Source organism: Moschus berezovskii, chromosome 23 (genome assembly GCF_049115385.1).
Source record: "Moschus berezovskii isolate FMDL1 chromosome 23, NW_MosBer_1.0, whole genome shotgun sequence".
Taxonomy (NCBI): Eukaryota; Metazoa; Chordata; class Mammalia; order Artiodactyla; family Moschidae; genus Moschus; species Moschus berezovskii.
In genome coordinates, this window is record NC_142482.1 from 39,733,096 (window position 1) to 39,741,477 (window position 8,382).

Here is an 8,382-nt window from a genome sequence, read left to right on the forward strand (position 1 = left end):
GCAATATGTGGCTACTAGCTAGTGTATTGGTCAATGCATATCTAGAATGTTGTTAATTAATCTCCTCTTTCCCCTAAAAGATACTGTATGACTCATAGGTTGATGCACATTAAAATAATCTTAATACTGAAGTCATGGATTTGTCTGTGCAGGTTTTAGATATAGCTTTAAAATACAGCATGCTCTGAAAGTTTCTTTAATGTGTATTTTAACAGATAGTGTGTTCAGACATTAGCCAAACCATGGTTTATCAACTTAACATTGTTAGTGTTCAAAACTGCCCATCACTAGATATAATCCTTGAGCTCTTGGTGTTTTCCTTAACTTGGTAAACATAAGGACACACAGAAGTCTTCATTTAGCCCAAGAGGAAGTGTTTATTGAACACAACCGATATCAATACTTTGTAGGACTTGTACATATTTGTAAAGTTGTGAAGCAGAAGATGAAGCATTAGAATCCAGCACTTCATTACTTTTCACTTACTGCTGCTATACTTTCTTCCCAAATTCAATCAGTTCTGTTTCCCTTCACCCTTGGACCCCTCTCTCCTAGACAAAAATATACAGGAATTGTTTACACTTGTGGAATGAAGAGTTTTATGACCCAAAGATTAAAAGCCATCAAAACATACAAGTCTATCCTATGTTAATAACACTCACAAGATACAAACATATGCCCCTATTCCAATGGAGACACATAAAAATTTTTGGCAAACAGGTGACATGTCTCAATGTTCTTCAGCCAAAGACCACCAGGAGCAAATCTGTGGGCAATCAAGTTGGATTTATACTGGATACAGTGAGGGAGATTACACAGCATCAGGGACTATAGTTCCTTGCAAGGTGTTAGAACATATACAGCCAGGAGTCTCCAAACTCCGAGCTTGGATAGGTACCTCCTGTCAGATAAGTGCCAACATTAGATTAGAAATAAAGTGTACAATAAATATACTGTGCTTGAATCATCCTGAAACCATTCCTCCCACCCCTGGTCCATGGAAAAATTGTCTTCCATGAAATCAGTTCCTAGTGCCAAAAAGTTGAGGACCGCTGATATACAGGATGTGGGCTTTGATTTTGAGAAGCATCTATGCAAGACTGGCTCACTGTAGATTGGGTGTTGTCAGGAACTGAGGGCAATTCTATGACTGGGCACCTCAGTGAGCCTCTGCTATAGGGAGGGCAGACTAGAGTGAGGATCCAGCTGTGATTGGGAGGAAGCAGTGCTCTCTGGATCAGCACAGGGAGAGGTCTGGTACATGGTGAAGGGCACAGTGCTGCCGGTTTGGTCTGTGCTTGTACAGAATGCTGTCGTGTTCTTGTTTTGTCTCTCTGTGTCATGCACTCAGATGTCCTTGTCTGATGCTGATCTTCTGTGAGATGACTTATGTCCAACAGGAGAATCACACAGAAGCGTGGTGAGCTCCAGCCCAGCTAGAGGATCAGAATGTATGTCCTAGGGTATGAGATGAAGGTGATCTGTCAAGTGTTTACAAATGTAAGCGATTTTCATGTAATTTTTGAAAGCATTATTTATCAGCACAGAAGACAACTGAAAAGACACTCAAGCATATACAAAAATAAATAATTCATGTTCTTCCCCTCATTCCCCATTCACTCAAACCCTCTACTCAGAAACAAGTGCAATTAGTAATTTCTAATTTTTCTTTCCGGAAAAGTATACTGTTCATTAATGAATACTGTTATATCAGTAGAAGAGCTTAGGCCACAGCCTGGGAGGAATTATTGTAAATTCACATGTCTGATAAAGGACTTGTTTTAGAATATACATAGAACTCTTCAACTCAACAAAATGAAAATAACTATTTAAAAATAAAGTCTGAACAGACACCTCTTCTAGAAGATATAACAATGGAAACGTATATGAAAAGATGCTAAACATCTTATGTTGTTAGGAAATTTAAATTAAGAAGATAGTAATGTCTTGGACAGTACAGTCCAAGAACTGGTGATGCCAAGGCTGGAGCAGCAGAAGGACATAGAGCAGCAGAAACCCTCTCACTGTGGCAGGAATAGGAAGCAGTGCAGCCTCGAGAAATGAGAGTCAGCAGTTTCTAACGAAGCTACACAGAGACTCTCCATCCTGTCTACTGATCAATCTAGTATTTCTCCAATTCATTTGAAAACTTATATTTACACAAACCTCTGCACACCAATGTGTATATCAGAGCGCCCCTTAAGTGTGGGCTGCACATAGTGACTTTCTTCTAAAGATTACAGGGTGAAAAGTGGGAAAGTAAAAACAGAAGTTCACAAATAAACCTGGGAAATGTACCTTAGCAAGGTGATAAAGCGAACTTATTAGTGATATTCCAGGGGACAGTGTATACCCTTGATGACTGGAGAATGTCACTCATCTCTGTGGTCCTCTTCCCCAAAATCCATTGCCCCAGTCAAATCAAAAGATGTTCTACTGTCTCTGAGCAGTACTCCCCAAAACATCAAGGTCATGAAAAACAAGAGAAGTCTGTGTGACTGTCACAGCCAGAGGAGCCTGAAAGAGACATGTGTGTCTTTGATAGGATCCTGGATCAGGTTAAAGGAAAACTAATGAAGTCCAAATAAATTCTGGAGTTTAGTAACACTATCAGTATTGGTCATCAGCTGTGAGGAGTGTATGATGGTGGTATAAAAGGTCCTCACAGAGTGTGAGGTCTACAGTAACTCTCTACTAACTTTGCTACTTGTTTGTAAATGTCAAACCATACTAAAATGAAAACATCCTGGAAAGTTGATAATTGCTTCTTCCACTTCCTGTTCCTTTCTAGTTGATACTAAAATGAAAGCTCATTTTAGTGTCAACTAGAAAGGAACAGGAAGTGGAAGAAGCAATTATCAACTTTCCAGGATGTTTTCATCAATGAGCTGCAGAGCAGAGACATGGAGAGAATGATGGAAACCCAAGACTCAGGGCAGGCTCCAGGGCTCTCCTCTCCTCTCATCCTTGCTGTACCCTCGAGCCTGACCCCAGAGCTGCTCAGAAAGCACCTTCATCCCCTCGTTGGACCAGGGCAGCCATCTCTGTCTGACTCAGACCACAATGCATCCTCTGCCTTCCCTGTGCAAAACTGGAGAGAGAAGAGTGGTCGAGCCCCCGTGTGGCCACAGGGCTGATAATGGACATCTGAGTTGCCCTTTGACCTCCTTACCAGAGACCTGCCCAGGCTCTCCTTAGGCTCCCAGCAGTGGTTCAGTGCTATGCACACAGCTGGTGTCCATCCAGTGTCAAGTTTAAAGCCTGAATTGTCACCCAAAATACACGCTGACATGGACAATTCTCTCCCCATTAAATAACCAAGGACTTTGGCCTCAGAGAGGATCAGATATTCAAGCTGTAATGCCAGGTCCAGGCTGGAGCCCGCAAACATACAGGGTGTCCTCATTATCAAGGGACCTCGAAGCTGAAGTACCGTCACTTCTTCTGGCTACTGCCACACTTATAGACTCTCCCTCCAGGGAATCAGTCTGGAACCTCCATTCCTAGGATGCGGTAGAAGAGGGGAGGAAGGGGAGGGAGAGGAGATCCTAAAGTGCCTGTAAAGGTGAGAGGCTCCTGGAGAAGTGCAAAGAGGCAGGAAGCAATGACAGTATGGGATGGAGGCCTTGGGTGTGGAGGGGGAGGAGCCCGAGAGGAGAGGGTGGGGGAGGGTCACTGAGTGGAGGAGAGCACAGGGAGGAGGGGTCTGTGCAGGGAGAGGCACAGGGGCTTCTGGCCTGGGCGCGGGTAGAGGCTCTAATTTCCCCCCGGATGATAAACACACAGGTGTCAGCTCTATATTTTGCTGGTAAACTATATTTATGTTTTCCATATTTTTCTGAAATTACAGGTATCAGTTCAGTTCAGTACTCAGTTGTGTCTGACTCTTTGCAACCCCATGGACTGCAGCAAGCCAGGCCTCCCTGTCCATCACCAACTCCCAGAGTTTACTCAAAGTCATATCCATTGGGGATTCCCTGGTGACTCAGACAGTAAAGAGTCTGCCCGCAATGCGGGAGACCAGGGTTCCATCCCCGGGTCAGGAAGATACCCTGGAGAAGGAAATGGCAACCCACTCCAATACTCTTGCCTAGAAAATTCCATGGATGGAGGAGCCTGGCGGGCTACAGTCCATGGGGTCGAGGAGTCGGACACGACTGAACGACTTCACTTTCACTTTCTTTCATATCCATTGAGTCGGTGATGCCATCCAACCATCTCATCCTCTGCTGTCCCCTTCTCCTCCCACCTTTAATCTTTCCCAGCATCAGGGTCTTTTCAAATGAGTCGAATCTTTGCAGCAGGTGGCCAAAATACTGGTGTTTCAGCTTCAGCATCAGTCCTACCAATGAATATTCAGGACTGATTTTCTTTAGGATGGACTGCTTGGATCTCCTTGCAGTCCAAGGGACTCTCAAGATACTTCTCCAACACCACAGTTCAAAAGCATCAATTCTTCAGCACAGCTTTCTTTATAGTCCAACTCTCACATCCATACAGGTATGGTGTGACTCAAGAACAGGTGGAAGAAGGGAAAAGAGAAAAGGAGAGAGCGCAGGAGATTAAAAGAACTCTTCCAGAGAAATACCCACAGCTCAGTCCTACTTCACACACCCCTATACACGATGCTGGAGGAGGGGGTGGGGCAGGGAGACTCAAGGAAGGGAGAGCCCATCCTCAGCTCACAGTCAGGGGTACTGGGACATTGTCCATTTATTCGCTAAAACAGCGGGGACCACTGTGTCAGAAAGACTGGCCCAACAGCTTAGGGAAAAGACCTGCCCAGCTGGTGGCCATGACAGTGGTTCCTGGAGATCAAAGGACAGGACCTGGAGAGGAGCCTGGAGGCAAGGGTGACAAGGCATGAGTCTGGGCCAGGGGTCCCCCTAACATTTTCCAGAGGCAGGAAAATGACCTTCCGCCTCCCTAGACCTACACTCAAGGACACCAAGGGGGGTACCCCTCCTCTCCAGGCATCACACACCTCCCACCCTTTGAAGCCTTGAAGAGTACTCTTCTGCCCCGAGTCCTAAGAGCTCAGGACCCCAGCCTCTTGCCTCTTCATCTCCTTCGTGGACCTAACAGACGAGACCTGACGTCTGAATCCCTCAGGCCTAATCCTTCCACTTTCAAATCTAACTCTGGCTCCGATAATGACCCAGGGTTTGGGGTCAGGGGTCCAGAGAGGGAGGCTGCTCAGGGCCCCACAGGCTGCAACTAAGCCAGGCCTCCAACCGCGCAGAATCAACCGATTCTGGAACAAAACCCGAAAGAAAAAAAAAAAACCACGAAAACGAATAAAAGCGCTTCAGGCTTTTCTTAGCCGAGGTATGTGTAGGGTCTGTCGGGGGTTGATGGTCGGGTGGGGGAAATCCGCCTTTCTTGGAGGTCCTGAGCCTCCGCGGGCAGTCCTCTGCTCCTCCCCACTGCAGAGCACCCCTCGCCCAGATTTTGGCCAGAGGCAGGGACTCTGAGAGCAGCGGAATGCTTGAGTTCCTAAAGTCCCTATCATCCGAATCCGAGGAGAAAAATCAGCGCAGGCAGGTCGGTAGAGACCTAAAACCAAGGAAGGGCTCTGATTGGCTTCTAGAAACCGAATACGCAATGGGAGTGAGAACTGGGAACTCGTCATGAGTATCCAGGCAGAAAGGCCCGACAGTCTGAGAGAAGGGAAAGTGAAACTCGAGAGAGGTGGGGAATCCCTCCCCCTACTCGACCCTTGCCTCCCCACCCCCCAGACATCACCTTCTGGATTAAGATCCTGATCGCCTTGCTCAGGGACCTGGGACTTTGCCCTGACCCTGCTACTCCTGCCTGGAGGACCCTGTTACACTGTCTCCCTGAGTCCTGGCCCAGGGGTTGGGTAAGGCAGTAGTTTACAAAACTTGCGGTTTTAGAATCTGTCTATGGGCCTAGACGGAGAAGGCAATGGCAAGCCACTCCAGTACTCTTGCCTAGAAAATCCCATGGACGGAGGAGCCTGGTCGGCTGCAGTCCATGGGGTCGCTAAGAGTTGGACACGACTGAGCTTCACTTTCACTTTTCACTTTCATGCACTGGAGAAGGAAATGGCAACCCACTCCAGTGTTCTTGCCTGGAGAATCCCAGGGACGGGGGAGCCTGGTGGGCTGCCGTCTCTGGGGTCACACAGAGTCGGACACGACTGAAGTGACTTAGCAGCAGCAGCAGCAGCATGGACCTAGAATCTGGGACGTCAAAGACAGTACCATTTATGTGGGTTACATCTGTGAAAATTTACCGTGTTAGAAATAGAAACAGAAATCTATTGATTCAACTATTAATAACCCATTACGTGAAAAGACATTTTTATGGAAAATCACTATTTTCAAAATAAAACTATAGTGAGAAGTGATCTTTCTAGATATTACATTCTTTCAAAAGTTGACATTCTTTTCTTGTATGTTTCATTAAAAGACTGAAGACTTTGCATATCTGCTTGTTTTTAATCTTTTTGATTGAGTTTATTAAAAAATCGAGCCTCACACAAATAGGAAACGGAAGTATCTTGAATAACGTTTTCAGATAATTGTGGTTCCCACTTTGATAGAACACTACACAAGTGGTAGCTCTTAAAGGTAGCGTCTTATTTTCAGTGATAACCTGTAACTATCACTGAGTATTTCCAAATCTGTTGCATACCAATATAAGGTCTGTCCTGAACATTGAATGAATATTGTACTAATGTGTGATTTTTTTAAAGTATTGTTTCACCAAGTTGTATAGATTTTAAAGTGTTAACATTTAATATTATCAAACAGTCACATTTGTTAATATCACCACAGTTGACACTAGAAATGTTTGTCCCTACTGGGAAGATGTCAAGATTAATTTTCTCATGAGAGCTTGCATTTATCATCGGCAGAAAATAGTGTCAGTTGATATTCTTGAAGGGAGAAGCTCCCATTCATTATGCCAAAATAGCTAAATGTAAACAATCAGTTTTCCTGTTCTTCATTCTCAAAGTGAAAATGGCATTCCATAAAAAAAGAAGCTAAGTCAACTCAGAATAATTATTTTCCTTGGAACATGGTACTTTAGAATATAGCAGAAGGAGTTTATGTGTACTTCCCATTTCATCCTATCGAATATTCTAAAATGTGGACTTAAGATTGGTGACTGTAGCAACTTAGTAATTTTTAATACTACAATCTGGATATTTTTCAGGGAAACTTGCTTTTCTATTCTGCAGCTGAATGGTGGTGAAGAATATAATAACCGCTATTGCTGTTTGGTGAAATAGCCCTTATTTCTGCTAAGTTTTACCTCAGAACAAGTGTCAGCACAGTGAAAAACCTAGAGGCTTCCCTGGTAGTGCAGTGGTTACTAATCTACCTTCCAATGATAGGGGACGTGAGTTCAGTCTCTCTTGGGGAACTAGGATCCCACATGCCACAGGGCAACTACTGAGCCCATACACTATAGGGCCTGTGCTCTGCAACTAGAGAAAGCCCCAATACCTCAGTGAAGACCCTGTACAGCCGAAATAAAAAAGAAAAATAAATAAACTAAAAAAAAGATGAATACATTTTTGGTATTCTTATGAAAGTAGTTTTGACCCATAATTGGGTCTCAGAGACTTCAAAGGTTCCATAGACCACACTTTGAGAGCTTCTGTTCTGAGTAAAGCAGGGAGACTACAAGCTGGCAGCTTCCCTTGTAGGTCAGTCAGTAAAGAATCTGCTTGTCAGGCAGGAGACCCAGGAGGTTCCTGGGTCAGGAAGATCCCCTGGAGAAGGAAATGGCAACCCACTTCAGTATTCTTGCCTGGAGAATCCCATGGACAGAGGAACCTGGAAGGCTACAGACTATGGGGTCGTAAGAGTCAGACACGACTTACCAACTAAACCACAACCACAAGCTGGCAACCACCTCTTTGCCTCCTCTTTACTTCTGAGAACACCTATTCCTGAACTGGACTCCCTGCCTCCCAAACCTTTACTTATTAGGGCTTTGCCTCTCGGCTCTTCTAAAAAAGAACTTACCCCTAGAAATTTGATGCCAGTGTGTCTCCATATAGACAGGGAGTTGGAAGACAGGTGTTTCCCTTGGGAATGGGAGCAATTTGAGCCTGAAGACGAGAGAGATTCATTCATGACCCATTTTGAATTTGTTCAGTTCAGTTCACTTCAGTCGCTCAGTCGTGTCCGACACTTTGCGACTGCAGTACCCCAGGCCTCCCTATCCATCACCAACTCCCGGAGTTTACTCAAACTCATGTCCATCAAGTTGATGATGCCATCCAACCATCTCATCCTCTGTCGTCTCCTTCTCCTCCCGCCTTCAATCTTTCCCAGCATCAGGGTCTTTTCCAGTGAGTCAGTTCTTCACATCAGACGGCCAAATTATTGGAGTTTCACCTTC